This window comes from Polypterus senegalus, chromosome 2, assembly GCF_016835505.1.
Source record: "Polypterus senegalus isolate Bchr_013 chromosome 2, ASM1683550v1, whole genome shotgun sequence".
NCBI classification, from domain to species: domain Eukaryota; kingdom Metazoa; phylum Chordata; class Cladistia; order Polypteriformes; family Polypteridae; genus Polypterus; species Polypterus senegalus.
The window spans coordinates 69,748,821-69,771,202 of record NC_053155.1 but is presented as its reverse complement, the minus strand read 5'-3'; the positions used below and the strand labels follow the sequence as shown (position 1 = coordinate 69,771,202).

The window sequence follows — 22,382 nt, the reverse complement described above, 5'->3', positions numbered from 1 at the left end:
CCCAGGACAGAGCAATTGCAGGTTAAGGGCCTTGCTCAAGGGTCCAACCGAGTGGAATCACTTCTGGCATTTACGGGATTTGAACCAGCAACCTTCCCATTGCCGGCACAGATTCTTAGTCTCGGAGCCACCATAAGTAAACATACTGTAAATATTTAAAAGTCCCATTATCCAACTTTTTATCTGTTTGATTTCAAAAGGATACTATTCTTTAAAATTATGTTTTGCATTGATTATCAACAGAACTCAATGTCATTCACTAGGAAAAGCGAGAATTGATCTACAGCATGAATGGTTTTACTTGTGGACAATTGTATGTGGCATATTCAGGAGTAAAGTGCTCCAGTGAACTAATAATATTATCCCATAGTAAAAAAAAATGCAAATATTGTATAGAAAAAACATTTTAGTTAATTAAATAGTACTTCTGATATACTACGATTATATACGATTATTTGATGGCACTGTAACTGAGGACCCATTGTCTAAATTTCTCAGGTGAAGCCGGGTGCCGCAGCTAGTGGACTTATAATGTCATTTTATGTTACTCAGATTGAAATTTGCTCTATTGTACTGTCTGCTCAATCTAATTTGTGTGTTCATGTATGTGAATAATGTATGGCTTAAGTATTTTTCTTATTAATTCATACCTTCGAAATTGTGCCTGTGCTCTAACTCTGCACTCAATTATTAGAGGAATAGAAAAATAAATTGAGCTGAATTTCTAAAAGCATTTCTTTCATAAATGATGCAGTGGTACAGCTAAAACGTTTTCACCAGCTTTCCATCCTGCATTCTGAAGTTTGCTTCCGTTTGAATGAACTCCAAAGTGATTTAAAGGCACAGACTGAGCTCTTTCTGGTAGCAAACCCAAGTGTGCCCAGGCCCACGTTTTGATATTCCTGCTTTACTGTTTGCTTAAAGCATGTCAGCTGACTTTTGCTGTTAAAGTGCTTCTATTCATTAAGTGGGAAACAGATCAAGGTGAAGTAAGTGCTTGTGAAATTGTTCAGAGTGTGGCAAGGTGCAAATTTAAATGGACCTACTGGTGAAGACTATTCTGCTGGTGGAGTGACAGTGTTTGACTCATCAGTTCTTGTTTTTTACTTCAATGTAGCTAATAAGTTTGGCAGTTGCATTACTTGTGGAAAACTGAATGAATTTAAGAAACCAATTCACCTACATAAGTCTAATAGTTTGTATATTGCCGCAGGCTGGGGGTATTGTTGCCCCCTTGTAGTACATATATGCTAATTTTATTACTGAATTACCTCTGGATTTGTGTGGGATTTCTCAGTGCATGGTATTCTCACAAATATCCCTTTAAAGTCCCTAGAAAAGCTGTTTTAAACTCTGCACAGGCTGTGACTAGGCTGGAAGCTGAAACCTGTCCCCTTCAAATTGTGAAGCTGCGTTTTGGAGAAAGAAAACCACAGACCAGCAAACTGTCAAGATAAGTAAATGTCAGCTTTCTGCTGGATCAAATTAAGCAAACCCTGCAGATATAGACCAGAATTAGCCTTCGGCTTGGGGAAGAGTTAAACCATGCAGCCTTTCATGACCCTTTTCTTTCTATGTAGTGTGCAGTAGTCTGTATCAACTGTACCTTTTGACCCTTTAAAAACATGCTTTACAAATAAGTAACAGCTGTGCAAGCAAAATGGATTTCATTGTCAGAAAAAAGCAGAGGATAGGCCCTAGGTGCTGGAAGGATATGAGGGCCTTTATTTATCATTGCTGTGTGTCTTGTATTCTTTTTCAATTTGATCTTGACACAGCTAACATTGGATACTTGAGGACTCCCAAATGGGCACAGAGATACTACAGTACAGTAACCCCCTTTGCCCAAAACTGCCTGCCTTTGCATCATCAGGTATAGCAGTCAGATGCTTAAGTGCAGGTCATCATGATCACATCTTTATCAGCATGCGGTATCTCTTATTGTTCTTGAGAAAAAGATAACACTTTGGCATTTAAAGTTATGGAGTGTGTTAATAGCCTGCATGAGATTTCTGTTGAAGTGATCTCTTTAATATGCAGTGACGGTTGAAGTATGACCATAACAAACGTGAACTTTCCATCCTGTGCTAGTTAGCTATTCCTGGTGAACTGCTTTATTAAGGATTACGTACAGGATTATGTTTAACAAGTTTCCTCTGCCTTATATTAATAATTTTAAAAGTGTTTTTAACCTGGATTTGGAACAGACATAAACACAGAAAATAACAGAACACTATAACCTTCAGAAGTACCTTTTATCTTGCATGGAAGTGTCATTTTCATTTTTCATTATTTTGGGTATATTTTTGATACTTTGTGGTAACTTACAATCTGTGGCACAGCTTTAGACAACTGGGTTTGTATCCCATCATGTTGCCTGTGTGAGATGGACATTCTTCCTATGCATGTTAAGTCAATTGATTCTGATTCTAAATTGACCTTGTCTGAGTGTGGTCTCAGTGTGGGTTTCTGCCTTGTGCCTCTGACTTCTTTACTAGAGTAAAGTAAGATACAGTATCATCCACTATCTTTTCATTTCTGTTTTCCTTCGCCTCCACTCCAGATGAGCTCTGTCTCACTCTGCTCTAAACTCTGACTCACCTGAATGAGGAAAACAAGCGATTTTTAAAGTGGGGCCCAGAAGCACTTCCTGTACATTACTGGTATACCTTGGAAGCACTTCCAGGTTAGACAGAAGAAGGCAGGGGAGCATCTTCACAGGAGCTCCCACCAGCAGCAGAAGATGTCCCTGACAGGGCTGAACACTAACAACTACAGTTCCCATACAGTCCTGGGGCATTCCAGGCCAGAGCAACACCAGCAGAATGCTGCCACTCAGTGTACTGGGGAGCCTATTGTCCCAACAGGCAGTTATCCAATGTCCATTCATTACATTAATATCCTGCCCAGGAAAGGTACCACCAACCATCCCCTGCAGGTTACCTGTCCATCTACAAGTTCCTTCACAATATGTAATATAAATATTAGAAACATTTCACAAATATGTTGTGACATTGACTGGTGACCTTGTGTGAGCATCTCCTGTGGTGGACCAGCACCTACAAACAGCTGGGGCTTGCTTTGGTGCTGTTGCTGATGGTACCTGTATAGGGTCTAGAAGAAGTGTGATTTGAAAATGAATGGAGCAAAATATGTAATAAGAGAATCAATAATAGTAGTAGCTGTATAAAGAAGCAAAAGTGCTCTGTCTCTTTAAACACCCCCCGCCCCCCCAAACATGCACAAAAAAACACACTTTAGATAGCCTGCAGAGTGGCACACATTTGAATAATAATGGACTTTGTGCTGTGATTTCATCTTGGGACAGCAAATTGAAATTTGCAGAGTTTACCAGTTATTTGGCAAAGAAATGGTGTTTCTGTGTATACAGCCTGTTGTTTTAAGGTGTCTTTTGATACACTGGGGTCGTGTTTAAATTTTGCACTTAAACTTATGTTGTCCTTTTAATCTCAGGTGCGAGTTTTATAAGAGAACCATACATCTTTTGTCTTTTCTTTAAGACAGCCTGTAGAACTTCCTGCTCCATTCTAAAAGTCTTTGATTATCTGGCCAGAAGACAGACACACTCAGCCACTGCTTTCCCAGAGCCAATTCTCTGTTGTTCTCCTTAACAATAAACTGCTAAGAAAGCAGCAGTGTTACTTGGTAACTGCTCCTTAGTGTGAACTCTGGACTTAATGGTTCATGTGAGACCCTCAGAATAAGAGATTTACAGGAAACTGGGTTTTTCTTGCTATTCGGCTAAAACAAAGTGCACAATGTTTCCCAGTTTCTAATGCGGTGGTTAATTCTGCTCAACCAATAATGGAAAATGTGTGTTTAGAATGTGAATAAATGGATATATTGTATCATAAAATGAGCTTACCATCCCTAGGTACGCCCCAAAAAACAAAAATGGTTTCACCTAAAATGTTTCATCCATTTGCAAATCAGAAAATGTTGATCAGGATCATTAGACCCTTCAATGAGACTCAACTATTGCACATTTCTACAAATGAGTCCCAATACACCGTCCAAAGGTGAACTCAAAAACACAAGTAACACTCAAGAAGCGTTTGAAATGAGCCACTGCATTAGAAATTATCATGTGGTTAATGGCAGGTGCCCCACCACTTAGGGACCCACCGACAAAACAGCAAAGTTAGCTTACATACATAGACGAAATCAAAAATAAAGAATGGTGCACATAATCAAGATAAATAAAAGAATCTAGAATAAAGAAAATAGATGTTAAACACGAATTTGAGCCGCTACCAGGGGAGAAATCCTAGCTGAAATATAACGGTGTCAAAGTATGCTTCTAGGAATCCCCCTTCCCAAGTCTCCTATCACACTGCAAAAGTATCAAGAGAATGCCTCATTATGGTAGACAATCACATGAACATTCGTAGTTAGCCTAGTGACAGATCAAACATTTACTGGTTTGCTCAATCGGCTTCAATCTCAGGCCACCCTATTTCTTCTGACATCTGTTTTGGTTTCATAGTTTGACAAGCCTCTCACCCATTCTGTACCATCCAAACTTTAACTTTTCTCATTATTTTGTGGCCACTCTTTTTCTTTACTGCTTGTGGGTGTTACACATAGCACTTCTAGCTGAATATTCATTGGGTATCAACACTTGCACAACCTTTTGGCCGGTGACACACTATGATAAAATCGAACCCCTGTGACTGTCCATGACTTGCTGTGATTTTCCTAAGATTGTGTAACTTAATTTACAAGTGTTTCTCAAAATCGATCCTTCACATAGTACATGAAATACTAAGTGCTTCTTAAACTGACAAACTCTTGCACTAGGTGGTCTTCTGGTGGAGCACCTTAAATCAATGTCATGACAGTTCTCAAAACATTCCGAATATTTTTTCTTAATTAGACAATATGTATCATTTCAATAAATTGATAAATTTTATATTAAAAGTTTGACTGTTAATTCCAGATTTCTAAGTTGATCATATTTTTGTGTTCTTTAAAAACTATAAGAAATAAATATTCTAAGGCTGTAGCTAGATTTACTTTCACAGAAAAAATATGTATATTGTAATAGGTTATTACGGAATTATGGAGTGAAACAGGAAGAAATAAAAGCTAATTAAAAAAACTGGAGTTTGGTAAATTTGGGGAGCAACAGTTTCACTGCAATAAAGTAAACCTAGTCAGAAATATATTGAGTGAACTGTGTATCCGAGGTTCCAACCACAAGAAAGAATCCAACCTTTGCACATGATTTGGTAACACTTTAGGTACTGTGTCTATTACTTATTTACTGTTTAGTAGAAAGACCTTAGCCAAGGCTTCTTTTGGTCTTCATAACACTTATAAAACATCAGCAGATAGGTTTCTCATCTGTGTGAAGTGTGGCATATTTAAGTCATGGTAAAATGTGTTGTTAAAACAGAGGATTCACAGGTCTTATGCTAAACATGTAATATGCACAGAACTGTGTCTAAGGTAAGCCACCTAAGACCATTCCAAAGTGAAATTTTGTTAGTATGTCACATTGCAGAGATTAATAAACATTTTACTGATGCTTTGGAAGTGTTATGAAGATCCAAAAAGTGTTTAAGGTATTGTTATATGATAGCTAATGAGTAATAGATGTATCTTTGCAGTACCTAAACTAAAGTGTTACACATGATTTTAGTGTTTGGGCTGCAGACAGTAGCCTCTTGTATTCCCCTCCTCTTGCAGCCATTTACATCTGCTATCTGCTACATATGGATGATACAAATACCAAGAATATTTAATGGATATTGTGGCAAAGTGACCTGGTAATGCATTCACCTAGGTCAATTTGGCAGTGTATCACCAACATTTTTAGTAATTAAATGCATCGCACTTGTCATTCCAATAAATGGTGCATCACAAACATTACCACTGCTTTTACAAATCCAGTACAAAATGATATATAACAGAGACATATGCATTGCATGGTGCATTACAAACATGACCACTGAGGTCTACATTGGTTGCTTAGATTTCAACCCATCCAAGATGGATAGCACAGCTAGTTTGTATATAATGGAATAAGGTCCTCCTACAATCACTCTGTCTGACTCTGTCTGTCCGTCTGCCTGAAACTGCTTGACTCCCAGTGGACAGATTTTGTTGCTGTTTATTCTTATATAAATTTTTTGAGGAAGTTTTGATTTTTGATGAGGTATCTGAACGTTTTGCAATTTCAAAACCTTCCACTAAAAAGCATTGGCTAATTATCAAACTTCTCTATCTTTAAAACAGAGAAACATTCTTTGCAATGTCAGATTAGTTTACTGTTTCAAATTTACCTTGAGAGAAGTCGCTTCGAGTTGTGTATTCTCCTCTTTTATTCATTCAATAGCCATTCCTGATAGCAAACCAGCTCCCCAATACAAGTTAGTTAAACAGCAGGAGAGGTACACCAGTGAATTTCTTCTGCCATTTGAGGCAAACTAACCGTAACAGTAAAAGGAAAAAAAAAGTGACTGTAAGGTGAAAGGAATTCTGTAAATGTTACTCTAATCTGAGTGAACAATCATGTACTTGGTATTTACATTACACTAAAGACAACCTCACAGGTGCATTAGCTGCATATTATAATGATTCAGTATTTATGCGACATTGTATTTTGTCTGAAAAGCTCCAAATCTTCTCTCCATCCTCGTGTGAAGCAATGGATAGTCCTACCTTGAGACTTAGACAGATTTTATTATTTGTTTTTTAACATTTTATTGAATTTATTGAAAGTAAGTAACATTCCATACAAGCCAGTCAAACCTGACAAAACTAAATTCAAATCAACCCCCAGTCATGAGAAAGACAGCAAATCCAGAGTAAAACTTTAACAGTAGGAAAAAAAAGGGAGAAAATCCTTTCTCCCATTTTAAGCGTTTATTCTAAAATGTTATTGATGAGATTTAAAAAAAAAAATCAACAGATCATCTGAGTGAGAATTTTATTTTTTCCAATTTCAAATAGTACCATAACATCAGTTGCCAACTGAGTTAAAAAAGGTGGGTTGGGATTCTTCCAGTTGAGAAAGACAAGTCCACATGCCAATAGCGTAGTAAAGGCAATTACAGTTTGTTTGTCCTTCTCCACTTTACGCCCATCTTGGAGTACAGCAAACACAGCTGTTAATGGATTAGGAGGGATTGTGAGACCAAGGCTGTTCTAAAGGCATTTAAAGATTTTGGTCCAGAATGATGTCAATTTGGTGCAGGCCCAAAACATGTGACCCAGTGAGGCTGGGACTTGATTGCAACGTTTGCAGGTTGGATCTTGCCCTGGTAACATTTTGGACAATTTTAAACGAGAGAGATGAGCTCATTTGAAGATTTTAAGTTGAATAATTGAATGCTTTGTGCATCTTGAGCTAGAGTGAATTCTGTCCATGGCTGCCTTCCACTCCTTTTCAGAAATGTTGAGTAAGAGATCCTTGACCCACTGTACTCTGGGATCAGAGATTTTAACTATTCATGTGTGCCATTCAAGAATATTACAGTATGTTTAAGAAACTGGAACTACAGTTAGTCACAGGCCATTTACAATCAGCAACTAACAATAGGACCTCCATCAGTGCCATTTTTAGATCACTTCTGCTTGTATTCTGCTGTCTATGGCAGCTATTGAGTCACCACAAGAATATTTGGGCTACATTTTTTACCTCTTGACATTGTAAAGTATTTTTAAAAGCATGTATTTAATGTAGTCTACTAATGCACGTAAATGAGTTCAGTTACCACATATTTTTGTATTTAGTTCACTATTACATAAACATTTATTAAACACAAATATAAAAACTGACACTTTGATGAAATAGAAAACTGATTAAAACATTGTTGCATTCATTTTTTTTTAAGTCCCTGACTGCACTAGATTATTACGCCATGCATACATTTTCTAACTTGTTACATAATTATTTTCTTTATCAGTTTGCATTTCTTTGTACGTGGGATATTACCTGTGTGTTTAAGAAATAAAAAAGTTATGTTTTGAAGCTTCTACAGTATATCCCCTGTGCTTCCTGTCACTGCTGAAAAGGCTGCTATATTCCTTATTAAACAATAACACTGTTGTCATCCAAAAGAACAAGCTTCTCTTTAGAAAAGTGGCTTTCTTTTATAGCATCTGTCCTTTATTTTTTGCTTGTTTGTCTTAGAAACAATAACCGTCCAGTTTTGCATCCAATTATTTGCTATTTCTTAATTGTTTATTAAATTACTTTCCATAACTATTAAATCTCACTGAAGGACTAAAAACATCACCATGAAATGAAAGTATCATCAGCTGTTTGCTTTTCAGTCAACTTCAGGAGTATGGTTCACTAAGTTGTAGATTATACTTGCTTGTAAAGTGGCTAAAAAAAAGTGGTGTTTTGGGAAAATGCACAGAAATGTACAGAAAAGCTGCTTGTGAATGTACACACATCATAAAGCTGCCAATTTCAAGAATCACACCCCAGACTAGTGAGGCCCATTGATACCTTACAGTCCAGTCAAGTTCAATGGATGAGATGTTACCATACCAGTCAAGTGCACAGTCCAGTCACTCCCACTATGCTTGTTTTGCTGCGTGTCAATGGAAAAATCTAGCTTTAGTAATGTAAAAAGAACAATTTCCATACTCTGTAATGCTGTACATTTTTCACTGTGAATTTGGTTTCATATTTTTATGAATTTTGGTCTCATACAGATATGAATCTAAGAGGGAAACATGACACCAAGGTTTAATATTTTTTCAAGCATGCAATCTTCTTGTGTGAATAAGTTATTTCTCCTCACATTGATCTCCATCCATTAAAAACAATAATTGAGGTCACTTGTTTGAATGCTTTAAGTAATGATCATTCCTGACTGAGGTCAGGCCTGTCCAATGTAAATCAATCACAATTTTCTCCTTACAATTACATGGAGATCGTCAGCACAGTATTTGTTTACAGTGTACTGAATATTAGTACTTTTTCCATAAATATGCTCTACATGTCACCAGTTAAAACAAAGAGCATCAACATACTTACCTCTTACTAGCACAAGCCAGTCTCGTCACTCTTTTGCACTTTAGAGAAGTATGACAAAGCAGCATCTATTATTATTATTTTCACATTCCCACCCACTTTGAAATTACCTTCTACATCTTAGTAAATTAAGAACTTCTAAAATAATTTAAAAGGAAGGGTTCTACCAACACACAGATTCCAAAGAAAATTGCATGTATGGGAAAGATTGGGATATGTTTATAAGGCATGCATAATGGATTTTGATGCTAATATGTTTTTTTTTGGACTGGATTCAGGCTGTTAAATAATGCTATAGAATTTTTCACAAATAGAAGATTCAAATATCTTTCCTGGGGTGACATGCTCACTCTCATTGTCATTATACCTATCTCCATGCTAAATATGAAAACCAATGTTGGCAGTCATTTATATGTATAAATGTTATAAATATCTGTTAAGCGCTAGATACTGATAGATGGGGTATTGCTAAGTAGACTTACCATATATTCTTAACAGTGATTTAATGATTGTTACCGTTCATTGGATTTTCAAAAAAGTTCTCAAACAAATATTGTTTTTTTTTTAATTTGAAGCACTTTCATTTACAACATTTTCTTGTAAACCAACAATTTGCAGCTATAGATGGCAAAAGCTTTCTCTGTGATAAATATAAAACGATGGTTGAGTGGAAATGGTACTTCAAAATATGCTCTGAAAGAAAACTGTACACCCTTCAAATGTCTACAACTTTTATCTGAAACATTTTTTTTAAAAAGAGAACCTTTAAGGTAAAAATCTAGAAATCTTATTTAGTAAACCAGAAGTTCAAGTGGAATTTTTGTTAAGAATACTCATACAGTGGATTCAGAAATTATTCAGACCCCACTTCACTTACTGTATACTTTATGTTTTAGATTTAATTTTAAATGGATGCATTTGCCATTAAATCTACAACACAATAAAGTGTGCAGTAAATCAAGGGGTCTGAATATATTTGGAATCCACTGTAGTTCAGATGTTTCAGGATTATACCAAAAGCACCAAGGCCTCATGTATAAACGGTGCATATGCACAGAAATGTTGCGTAAGAACGTTTCCACGTTCAAATCACGATGTATAAAACCTACACTTGGTGTAAAGCCGCGCACATTTCCACGGTACCTCATACCCTGTCATATGCAAGTTCTGCGCTCGGTTTTGCAGACTGGCGGAACCCAGCGTCAAAGCAATGCTACTCTTCCTGTGTGATTTATGTTTCTTTTTTAGATCAACATCCCTGATGCGGCTTTATAAATACACTGAAATTAACCGCATATTGTTTGCTAGTTTAATGCACCTGATTGTAATTAACCTGTAACAATATAATGGTCCATGGAATGGTCAAACTATTCCAAATACCATAACTGCTTTAGCATTGTTACTCTCACTGCACCATCTTCTTCTTCTTCTTTTTCTTTTTTCAGCTGCTCCCGTTAAGGGTTGCCACAATGGATCATCTTTTTCCATATTACTCTCACTGCACCACTCAGAGTATTTATATGACTGTATCTGAGTGGGGAATCACAGCAGCAGCTGATCGGAAAGAGAATTATCAGCATACAGCATCAAGCACATGCTGCCTCAGCCATGGCAAAACGTTTCAAAGGTTTTCCTGTACGGGCCTCGCAGTCCAGAAATAGTTTCATCCCAAGAACTATAAATGCACTCAATCGATTTCTCCTTGTAGAACTGTTTGTGCTTATAAGTACAATTACCCCACTGTAAACTTGCACTTACAGTTATAATATTGCACAACCTGCGCCACTTTAAAAAGTGCGTATTTACATATGATGACAATATCATTTTTAAGATGAAATGCTGAAAAATATGTTGGTTATATCATACAGATAAAACTTTAACTTCATTTAAATAATCAGTATTGTTAATATTTAAACATGTGAGGACACGGTGCTGCAGCGCTAGCAAGTTCCTGCCTCGCACTGTATATTATCTGAGGCTGGCGTGACACTGGAAGGATAGATGGATAGAATAATTAAACATGTACTATGAAGACATTTTAATGTTCCTTAAAAGTTTTGAAGAATCGTCGTTGTAAGCTTACAGATAGCTTAACATCTATTACAGAGCTGATTGTGTGGCAGTTGGGTACTTGGAGAAAGACAAAAATTGGAGGTTAGTACATTTGAAAGAGACAGTACTGCTACAATAAATTATTTCATTGAAGATTGCGCATGGCGCTGCAGCATCTTGGTGAGACATGAACAATCACTGCGCCATTGTGTTCCCATGTTTAATAACCTGCTTTCATTCCAAGCATCATGAAAATGATATCATGTATACATCTCAGTGTTTTAATTATTCAAAGAGCTGTAATATCACAAATGTAATGGATTCTGTGACCTGTCGGAGAAAGAGAAAGAACGGAAGCATGTAGTGATTCACACACATAGAACATCAAATACAAAACAAAGCATTTAACGTGATACTTTAGTTACTAAACTAGTAAATTAAATGATTTTAAGATGAAGTTTATGATATTCTACTTTAATGACAAAATAAACTACGTGATTAAAGTGGAAATTTTGAGATTAAAGTTGACATTTTGTGCTTTTTCCCCATTGTGTGCCTATTTTTTTTTGTCTGTACCCTAATAAGCTTTCATATGACACTCAGACGGTGGGCTACGACTCTTTTCACAGCGACTTTGATATGTGACTTCTTTTTTATTTCGGGCACTGTACGACGTAGTGAACTTGAGCTTTCGAGTTTCTCCGACATGCTATGTCACTCGATCAACTTCCTTTTGTTGATTATACCACTGTTTAAATCAACAAATAGTATGTTTTTCCTTTGTGTCCACTTGGTATTCACTAAAATTCTTATATTTCCCCCCGTGCTTTTCCCATTGTCTTTTCACAGAACGCTGAGCTTAAGGGCTATTTATATTGATTTGCATATTCAAAGAGGTGTAATTCTGGGAGGAATTGGGGTGGGACATCAGGCGCATACACATGCATTAATTTTCACGTTGACCGGGATTTATGTAGCCGAAGAACATGGAAGTTGGAGTATACAGTACACAGATTCCTGCATCAGGATTTTTCTGTGCATAAGCACATTTCGGCTTTTGTGCTTATGTCATGTTATAATGCAAATTCTACGCACGGCATTATGCATGAGGCCCCAGATCTGGTTGCACATGGTTAATCCATTCTCGGGTTCTGTTTGCTGCAGATGTAAAGAGACACACATGGACATCATATGGGAAAAAATGTTGAAGGATGACCAGAAAATAAATCCATTAATAATTTAGAAGTGATGTTTTGACCCCATTACAGTACTTTCTCCATTGTATCATAATGATTTAGGGCCAATAGTTATTGAAATGTTGTGAACTCACTCAGTCATATGAAAAAGTAAGTACACCCTATTTCAAATGTATGGTTTAACACGTAAAGAAGATATTAATACCTAAATATCACCTAGTCCTCACAAAGTCCTGAAATTAGAGTAATCGAACTGGACTGATAAAAAATGCATAATAGGTTTTATTTTGTTGTTATTTCTTCAAGGAAAAATAAGTCAGCAGTGAAGCATACCAGTTAAAGTGCTTTTGGCTTGATCCATGATTATTGACTTCATGAGTATGCAAAATAAGCGCACATGGTTCTGACATCACAGTATAACATTATGAATTGCTCTTATTCCAGTTGGGTTGCAGTGGCTGGAGTCAGAATCCTGAATGTGTGTGTCAGCAGCACTAACCCCTGCCCTACCAAACCACCCCATGTCTACTGTTCTATCAATATTTCATAGAAGCAGCTCCCTTGCATGTCTAAATTGATGCTAACAGTAAAAGGTGTCATATTTCATTTCACAATGCCACTTAATTAAGTTGCTGCTGCTTCTTCTGGCATTAGGTTAAATTAATGGCAAATTATATGACACTCAACTGACATTTAAATTTGCTGTCCCGGGTTTAGAAACAGTAAACTAGCAATCAATATTGGTTATGTTTTGGAAAAATCTGACTTTATTGCAGGTTACATAAGAGATATTTTAATTAATGTCTTTTAGTCTATTTGACTACAATGATTTAATCAGGCCCTATGAATTTTATTTGTTTCATTTCACATGGAGCAGAACGGCAAGTCTTTTGAAAAGCATTAAAGAATACACTGCAAAGCAACAAAGAGCAAATGAGCCAAAGTTAATTCACATGAGGTGTGCTCTCAGTAAGGTTAAGTGTCTTGAAACAGTCAGAATTGTGTTATAAATGCAAATAATTTGTTTTGATGATTTTAGTCTAAACACAGTGATACTTATATTGCATAATAACTTGTGTTTCACAAGAAAACACAACCAGACAAAGGAGTTAGGTTTAACATAATACAGTAGCCTAAAAGAATGTTAGATAAAGTATGGACTTGTCTGGTCTTGATGCTGACAATCTTAACAATTTCCGGCCTATTTCCCACTTACCTTTCCTGTCAAAAGCTCTTGAGCATATTGTAGCCTCCCAGCTCATCAATTACTTAACCACTAATAACTTGATGGAACCCTTTCAATCTGGTTTCAGGGCATGGCACAGCTGTGAAACTGCTCTGCTACGGGTAACCAATGATTTGCTTATGGCAGCAGACTCTGGACAAACCAGCATATTAATTCTATTAGACCTCAGTGCAGCATTTGACACTGTCAGACATGACATTCTACTGTCCAGAATGGAGAACATGCTGGGTATCTCTGGCACTGCCCTCCAGTGGTTCAAGTCCTATCTGACTGATAGGCAAGAGTTTGTTAGTCTTGGCAACAGCAGATCCAGCTCGGCGCCAGTCACACAAGGAGTTCCTCAGGGCTCTGTCCTCGGCCCTCTTCTCTTCTGTATTTATATGCTTCCCCTTGGCCATATTATTCATAGCTATGGACTGGGCTATCATTTTTATGCAGATGATACTCAACTCTACTTCAATGCTAAAAGTGGAACTTCATCAGAGCTTTCTCAGCTCACAACCTGCCTTAGTGAAATTAAAACCTGGATGGAGCAGAACTCTTTAAAATTAATTTGCAACAAAACTGAACTCCTGCAAATTGGGACTAAAATGCAACTTAATAAAATGAGCTCCTTCCCAGTCAATCTTGGCGGTGATCTCATCAGACCTGCCTCTACTGCAAAGAATCTTGGTGTCATTTTTGATTCCTCCCTTTCTTACTCCGCTCACATAAATCACATTAAGAAACTTTCTTACTTCCACCTCCGTAACATATCCTGTGTTCGCTTCTTCCTCTCCTTTTCTAATGCTGAGAAACTTGTCCAAGCTTTTATCACATCCCGCATAGATTATTGTAACTTGCTGCTGGCAGGTGCCCCTTCTAATCTTATATCACAGCTCCAGCTTATTCAAAACTTGGCTGCAAGAGTCCTTACTCGAACCAGTAGCAGCGAACACATAACACCCATCCTGCTCCATCTTCACTGGCTCCCTGTGTCTTACAGAATCGAATATAAAATTCTACTAATAACCTACAAAGCCTTAAATAACCTCGCACCAAACTACATCAGTGACCTTCTCCATCACTATGTGCCTGCCCACCCACTAAGGTCCTCTGATTCTGGCAATCTTGTTGTACCCCACACTAATCTTCACTCCATGGGTGACAGGGCCTTCAGCTGTATAGTGCCCAGCCTCTGGAATGACCTACTGAAATTAATCAGGTCAGCTGACTCCATGAATTCTTTTAAAAAACAACTTAAAACTCAATTGACAAACTCTGTTCAGGAAGGCTTTTAGCTCTACTTGACTTCATTCCCCTTCTCTCAGTTTACCTCTATGTCAAGATGCTCATGTAACCTGTATGTGTGTGTGCTAGACCATCAATTATGTTGTCTGTTAGGCTTTCTCTGAATTTACTGTGTTAATCGTCTTTATTTGTTTATTTGGTTTGTACTATGCTATATACTGTATACCCTGCCATTCTTTCTTATATTCTGTAAGTACCTTGAGCGTGGGAAAGGTGCTATATAAATAAAATGTATTATTATTATTATTAGATTGGGCTATATGATGTTAGGTTATATAGCCCAGTGTGTAGAGTATGTATCAGAGGCAGTTATGTTAAAGCTCCATAATATCCCAGTTAGTCCTCTGGAGTGCCTTGAGCAGTTCTAGCCTCCATATTACAAAAAATACAGACGTACTAGAGGCAGTTAGAGAGAGAAAGGCAGCTAAGTTGATTCTAGGACTTCGAGGTATGAGCTATGAGGAAAGACTGAAGAAGCTGAACCTTATCAGTTTAAGTAAATGGAGATTAAACTGTTTAAACTTTTTAAGGGATTTAGAACAGTGGACCTCAGCAGTTACTTTAGAATAAATTCTTCAACAAGAACATGGGGACACAAATGTGAGGTTTTTAAGAGCAAATTTCACAAACCTTCAAGAAAGTGTTTCTTCACACAAAGGATCAAAGACATGTGAAATATTTTACAAGGTATTGAGAGAGTGGGGTTTTAGGGATTTTCAAATGTCAAGTAGATGTTATTTTGGAGAAATTAGGTGAAAAGAATTGAGAAGGGAGGTGGCTTGTTCTTATCAAAATTGTCCTAATCTTATTTTCAAACCTGCAAAGCCGTATTCAGGGTTGGGTGGGCTGGTTAGATTTAATAAAGTGAATTTATGGTAATTTACAATAATTGACTGCTAGTGTTTCCTGGTTTCCAAATGTGAAGAGCAGTACCAAAAGTACTAAAAGGATGTACAGGCCTCCACATAATATAGCCAGATCAAGACTTTGTTAAATATGCCTCCAAAATATGGCTCAACCCAGATAGCCTAACCCCAAATGCAAAAGATGGGCATTCTGGCCTACACAGGCCCAAAAAGAGGCTCAGGTTTTAGCTGTTAAAAAAACACTTTGAGTGTTTAAAATACAAAAAAATGGCATTTTAAAGAGAAGATTATGGTTAACCACTGGATTGAAATGGAGAAAACAAAACAGAATCTTTGCAAATAAAGACATATATTTAAATGCACAAAAAGAGCACAAATGGCCAAACAACTAAAAATGATTTGCCTAAAAAGACAAACTGAGACTAGCAAATTCAAATCTTATCCAGTACTCAAAATGTAAAGACAAATCCACCAAATCCACTATAACCAGAAAATCAAGGTGGAAGGTGGAAAACGAGTCAACATTGTGACAAAAAAACTCATCCCAGAGAACTTCAGGAATCCCCACCAGTACCACATCACTGGCTAATTTCTCCACAATCCGCTTGATTGAGTCCCCCTCAAAACAGCTGTGAACAAGATGAATTAAATCCTTCAACTGAGCACAAACAGGGCGATCCAAGTCCAGTTTCCATTGGCAAAGCGCCTTAGCCAGACCCAAAACATTCACATCATCTTGAGGATCCATCTGTGCAAACACTTCTGGTACAACTTATCACACTCGGGTCACAGATTTGCACAGAAACACAGGAGATTGTAGAGACAGGAACTTTATTCAAACACTTCAAAAGAACATATGGAGGGGAAAGAGAGAGAGAGACAAAAAAAAGACAAAGACAAAGCAAACACCCAAAACGGACAGGTGCTGTTCAGGCTAAATATGTGAAGTGCCACTTGAGAAGCATATCACGCAACAGTGCAGCAGCACCAGTCCAGCAAGTAAGGGAGCAAAGAGGAGGTAAACTCTATTTATTCCCATGGTATCAGCATTTAAGAGGGGGTTTTGGAGAAGTGTCCGTGTCTTCTAGGGGTGCGTTCAGACCCCCGTTCACAAAATGTATTCACAAAGAACTGCAATCCACAAGATTCCTACAGTGAGACTCTGCAGTCACTTAGCAGTAAGATGTTCCCTTCTGCTGGGGTTCCACCCATAAAAAAAAAGAAATATAGTGTTGAGAGACATATAAATCATGTAATAATTATTAAAATAAATTACATAAAATAAAACACATGAAAAATAATACTACTAAATTAATAGAAACAATAAAAAAGATAACATAGATATATTGGATTTTAAATTATAAGGTTGCCAGCTCATTCATGCCTATTGAGTGGGCTTCCTATCATTTATAATCTGCAAATGTTAAAACATATAAAACAATCAGGTGTACACTTTTAAAGGAACTTAGAATCAATATCAGTCAATAACTATCAAGGAATCAATAACTATCAATCGGTTAATATCAGTACAATAACTATCAAGGAGTTGAGTTATAAAAGAGTTAAGTTCAAATCACAAGACTTCTTCCCTGAATTTTGATACAATGTAAGCTACTTCAACCTACTGCTGAAGTGACTACTTAAATTCACAAGCCAGTGAGCTTTTAAGAAATTTACTGATCATGAAACCTGAGGATCATGTGTTTCATACCACCATTGGTAAAACTAGTTTTTTAGGATCAATTTCTGGGAGCATTTTTTTGGCTGGGTGGCATGGTGGCGCAGTGGTAGTGTTGCTGCCTTGCAGTAAGGAGACCTGGGTTCGCTTCCCGGGTCCTCCCTGCGTGGAGTTTACATGTTCTCCCCATGTCTGCGTGGGTTTCCTCCTACAGTCCAAAGACATGCAGGTTAGGTGCATTGGTGATCCTAAATTGTCCCTAGTGTGTGTATGCCTGTACCCTGCGGTGGGTTGGTGCCCTGCCCAGGATTTGTTCCTGCCTTGCGCCCTGTGTTGGCTGGGATTGGCTCCAGCAGACCCCCGTGACCTTGTGTTAGGATATAGTGGGTTGGATAATGACTGACTGCATGACTTTTTTGGCTTGTTAACCAAGACTAGTCCGCTAACCTAGATGTCTAACACTTCAAGCGCTGTTACGGTGATTAAAATGAATGGCACCAGGTGACATTAAGACTGCTTTATGGTGCTGTTTTATAGTGGGTTTTATGAGAGGTCAGGAGTAGTGTGGCTGTACAGACTTCTCCTCTCTTAATGTTTTCCAGGTTTTTCAGTTAATCTTTCTGTCAGTCATCCTACCTTACATTTACAGAACCAATTGTAGCATCATTGTGAAGCCAGCAGGATCAGGAGCAAGGCAGCCCATGCATCACAGGTCTTTGCACAGGTCAATTTAGATTCTTCTGTCCACTTAACCTGCATGTCTTTAGAATGTGGCAGGAACCCAGAGAGGTTCCACAAGGAAAACCCAGGAACCTAGAGCTTATCCAGTAAGCAATATCCCAAAATATATGACATAATTCAAATTCATTTCACTTCAGTGCTGTCCCCTTCATAGGATCTGGTTGAATGAAACCTTCCCTAAGATCCTGTGGTGGCTCTGTCATGTTGCAGCTTCATTAGGTAGCTTGTCACTCTGTATTTAACTGCAGGGCTTCATCATTTAAAAATCTCTGCATTCTTGTTTCCCTGGAAAGATGGCAAGTAGCAAATCAACCAATGTACCTGATATTTACAGTCTAGCATAATAAGTCTGGCTGCAATAGAGCCGGGTATCTCTCTGATTTGACTAATGCAGTGGGGGTGTGATGCACTGAAGCAGGCAGACAAATGCCCCAGGCACCACTGGTATTAAAGCTCTCAGCCTCTCGGGATGCCGGTCACATTTATAAATCACTGTGCCCAGTAGAAAATGGCAATGCAGATAGCTTGCTCAAAGCATTTGCCCACGTGCCTTATTGCACTGCTGTGTGTTTGATGCTTTTCGATAAGAAGATTAATGTGAAAAATATACATGAATGAGAAGAATAATGAGTTCTGCAGGAAAAAAGTGAGAGTAAGCAAAGCAGCTGTGCTCCCAGGGAAACATTAAACTTAGCAAAGAATTCAGGTCAAAAACTCCCTTGTTTCCTAGCAACACATGGATAGTGGTGCTGTTCACCCCCCCAACCCCCGACTCCCTCTTCCCCTCCATTCGCTCATGAAATCATCCTGTGGCAGGAACTGACCGAGTTGATGCACAAGTGCTTAGTGCTGGCTGAGCACCGAATGCTCCGATTTAGGGCTGCTTTGTCAGCTGCAGGCATCCAAAATTACTAACCAGTGCTGCAGAGCGAGGGAATTCCGCTTGGGCTGCTCAGAGGCTGCCTTTGTCTGTGGAGCTGATGGCTGACTGGTAGAGAAGGGCACCCTACCCCCTCCCAAACCTGGTAAGGAGCCACGGTGTTTCCTGTAAACATTTTCTCCCGACACGACTGGGTAGGGCATGGCCTTGGGTGGCCGGTCCCCCGCAGCTGCTTCAGTTTCTCCGCTCAAAGGGAAGGCATACACTCAAGACTCCCGCACTGTCTGTCTGTCTGTCTGTCTGTCTGTCTTCAGCTGATGTTGTAGTTTTGTCTGGCAGTCATCTTCAATTCACGTGAGAAAATGTTTCCTCTTCTTTTTCTGAGGAAGGAGAGCCTTTTAACTCCAGTAGTTAATCTAATAAGGATTAGCGAATGTGATTGATGGCTTTTATTATTATTTGGCGCTGTAGCAGCAATCTCAGCTTGCAGTGCATGCTGTACTTTTCATAGTAGTACTTTAGACGTTTGCTGTAGTGCATGTGTTAGTCACTTATTGCTGCATAACAAGATCTAGCAAAGCCTTTGTTTGTGTTACGTAGCAATAATGACTAATACATGAACTACAGGGGCCCTATTTCAGTGTTACCATTGACGTTTTATGTCTTATTAACACCAAGCAAACCCTTTGTTAAGGTCTTCTTGACTAAGAGATGCACTTCAGTAGCGCTGTCCTATAGTTTCACCCTGTACGCATTCTGTATGCAAAGTTTATAATTCTTTATTTTTGTGTATGGTGTCACAATTACTGCACATTTTAGTTTTGAACAGGTGACAGTGTATTGTTAAATTGCAGAGCAGTGCTATGCAGAAGTTAAAGATTCAGGTAACAGGACAATTTGGCTTTCTGATGTATTGTCCCAGCTATTGACTAAATGGGTTTGGATTTGTAACTGGGTATTTTGCATTCATTCCCAGGTTTTCCAAGTAATACATGTTGAATGTTTTTGAGTGACCTTTCGAGTTGGTGGATAGCTGGAGCAGTGTATAATCAAGAATGCTATTAGTAAATATTACACTTAATGTATAAGTGTATTGATTAACTGTTTATAGCCTATAATTTACGTCAATGGCAAAGTGGCACTGCATTTTCTCCTCATAGTTTGATTTTTTATTGTGATGTATATTGTGCTTGAAATTTACCAGAGAACACAATCCAAAGCCATGTTATTAGGGTGACCAGAAAATTCAAACTGAATGTGTATGAATATGCTCTACTTGTATGATGGAAGACACCAATTCCTCTTGACTCTTGACTTATAAAAGCTGCATCAAGAAAATAGACACAAGGGTGATTTAATACCTAATTTCTACTTGAAGTAAGACGGTGTCAAGTTCCATATGTGCACATGTAGGCTTCCTACCCCAATAAAAAAGCCACCTTAAGGCTTATGGAGTGGTGAAGTGAAACTGAGTGTAGCTATGTGCCTGAGCATTCCCTGTGATGGGCTAACATCCTGTTCAGTGTTTCCCTGGTTTCAGTGATGTCTGTCGCTGTTGAGAAATGTGTCTGCTTTTTCAATCCTAAACAGAAAAAGCATGTTTTAGAAAATAGATGACTCCTTCATTTATATGGCAGCATGTGGCATTACCTCCTCATGGCTGATCCCTGATTGAGGTGTTTGCTGTTTGGAGTTGCCATATTTTTTTGTTTTTGTGTACAGTTCTTCCCACAGTCCAACTACATGCTGATAGGATGACAGGTAAATCTGAACTAACTTTCCATGTAAGCGCAATTGTGTCAAATGTTGCCGGTCACACCAAGAAAAGAAGTTGATCACCTAGAATCTGACCAAGAAGAATTTCTTTAGAAAACACATGGATACAAACTAGCAAACAGTGTTATAAGGGATGAAAACAGAGTAATTATGCTTAAAAATGTCAACCTAGCAAATATCCTGGGACCAGACTAAGTGCTAGAATATGACAGCATTGGTTGGTATGTGATCTTACCTTTATTGCCTATAATATCTAGCAAATGGGCACAACAATTGACAAACAACCTTACTGAGACAGAAACTGGATAAACCCGAATTACTCTTCTTTGAGGGTATGGGCTGACAGATCACATTTCAGGAACCCGAAAGAGTTTTTCATTGCAAACCAAATGGACATGAGCCCAAACCCCCAAAGTATTAACAATCATTTTACAAACATTTGCGTATATACATACAAAAACCGAGTCTGAATGATTTTTAAAGAACTCTAATACTGGACAATCTTTGCAGTAATTCTAAGTACAGTATTCTTCATTTCAGCATGTATTGGGGCAGGATCTTTGGAGCATGGCTGGATGTTTGATTTGGGACTGGATGTTGATGATGGGTAGTTACAGTCTGTCCTTCTTAGTTATTTTTACAGCATAGGCTATGTTCACACACTCAGATTTATTCAGCTTGTGACATGTGATGCTCACATATGTTCCATTTTCTTGAGCATGCTGGATCAAAAAAATGACAGTGAAATAGCTGGAAAAGACTAAAAAATGTTGAAAACCCATTGCTTTGAATGTGAAAATTGTGGTGATAAAGCACAGGTAAACAGCCTATTAAATTGTATTTAATGAAGAAAGAATGCCTTACAATGTTTTTTTTGATGACTAATATTAATATTGAACTCCTTTTCATACTTTGGTATGAATACATAAGTAACTGTATTTTAATAAACAAATACTACAATAATGTACTTAAAATTTTAAATAAGATTGAAATGGAATTTTCTTTTTTTCTTATAGTCCAATGAATAGAAAGGGAAAGTTGCTATCTGATATTTGCATGGGTTCACACAGATTAAATCTGATGTTGATTTATGAAATTAATGTAATGAAGTTTTAAAAGACATTTATATTGAAAAACAAAAAATCTTTTACTGTGCATGTGCATCTCTTATACAAGACAGAGGAAAACTGTGTGTGTTCACCTTACTTCTATTAGCCACCAACTTTATTTCAGAAAACAGCTACCTGTAATGTGTGATGTAAGATTTTGATGATTGTCAAACTGGCTCCTTCACCAATATTTATGACAAAATTGGGAGTTTTTAAGTAAACATGTGCATTCATCATAGGCAATTTTCTTTCACAGTGCTCTAACTGCTGACTTAAGTGAAAAAATGGAAGGACTCTTCAGTACTTTGTTTAAGCTCAGATCTTGAGACAGGCCAACAATCATTGTTAGTCAATTCAACAGTTCAGCAAAGCTTTGTATTTCTGTCTCCTCTGTTTTGTAATTTTCAGTATGATTGTAGTTAGTTACTGCTTTCTTTGGCAAGATTTGATATTTTACATTATTAAACTGGAGACAATTCCTTAAACTTAACTAGTAAATTCCTTACAATTCCTTTATAATTCGTTAATTTTA

At 37.7% G+C, this 22,382-nt stretch overlaps 1 protein-coding gene across 8 annotated transcripts in view; it reads left to right on the top strand.

Annotated features, from left to right (window-relative positions):
- Positions 1 to 22,382, top strand: part of cracdla (cracd like a) — a 163,704-nt gene that overhangs the window by 21,743 nt on the left and 119,579 nt on the right. For 5 of the 8 annotated variants that reach the window (XM_039743924.1, XM_039743923.1, XM_039743922.1 and 2 more), the window contains exon 1: positions 18,911 to 19,110. The exons of 1 other annotated variant lie outside the window; for it this stretch is intronic. The gene's annotated coding sequence lies outside the window, so the exon portion shown is untranslated. Of the gene's footprint in view, positions 1 to 18,910; positions 19,111 to 19,297; positions 19,320 to 20,597; positions 20,727 to 22,382 lie in introns of those variants that run through there. 2 more of the 8 variants (XM_039743921.1, XM_039743920.1) reach the window with 2 other exon arrangements.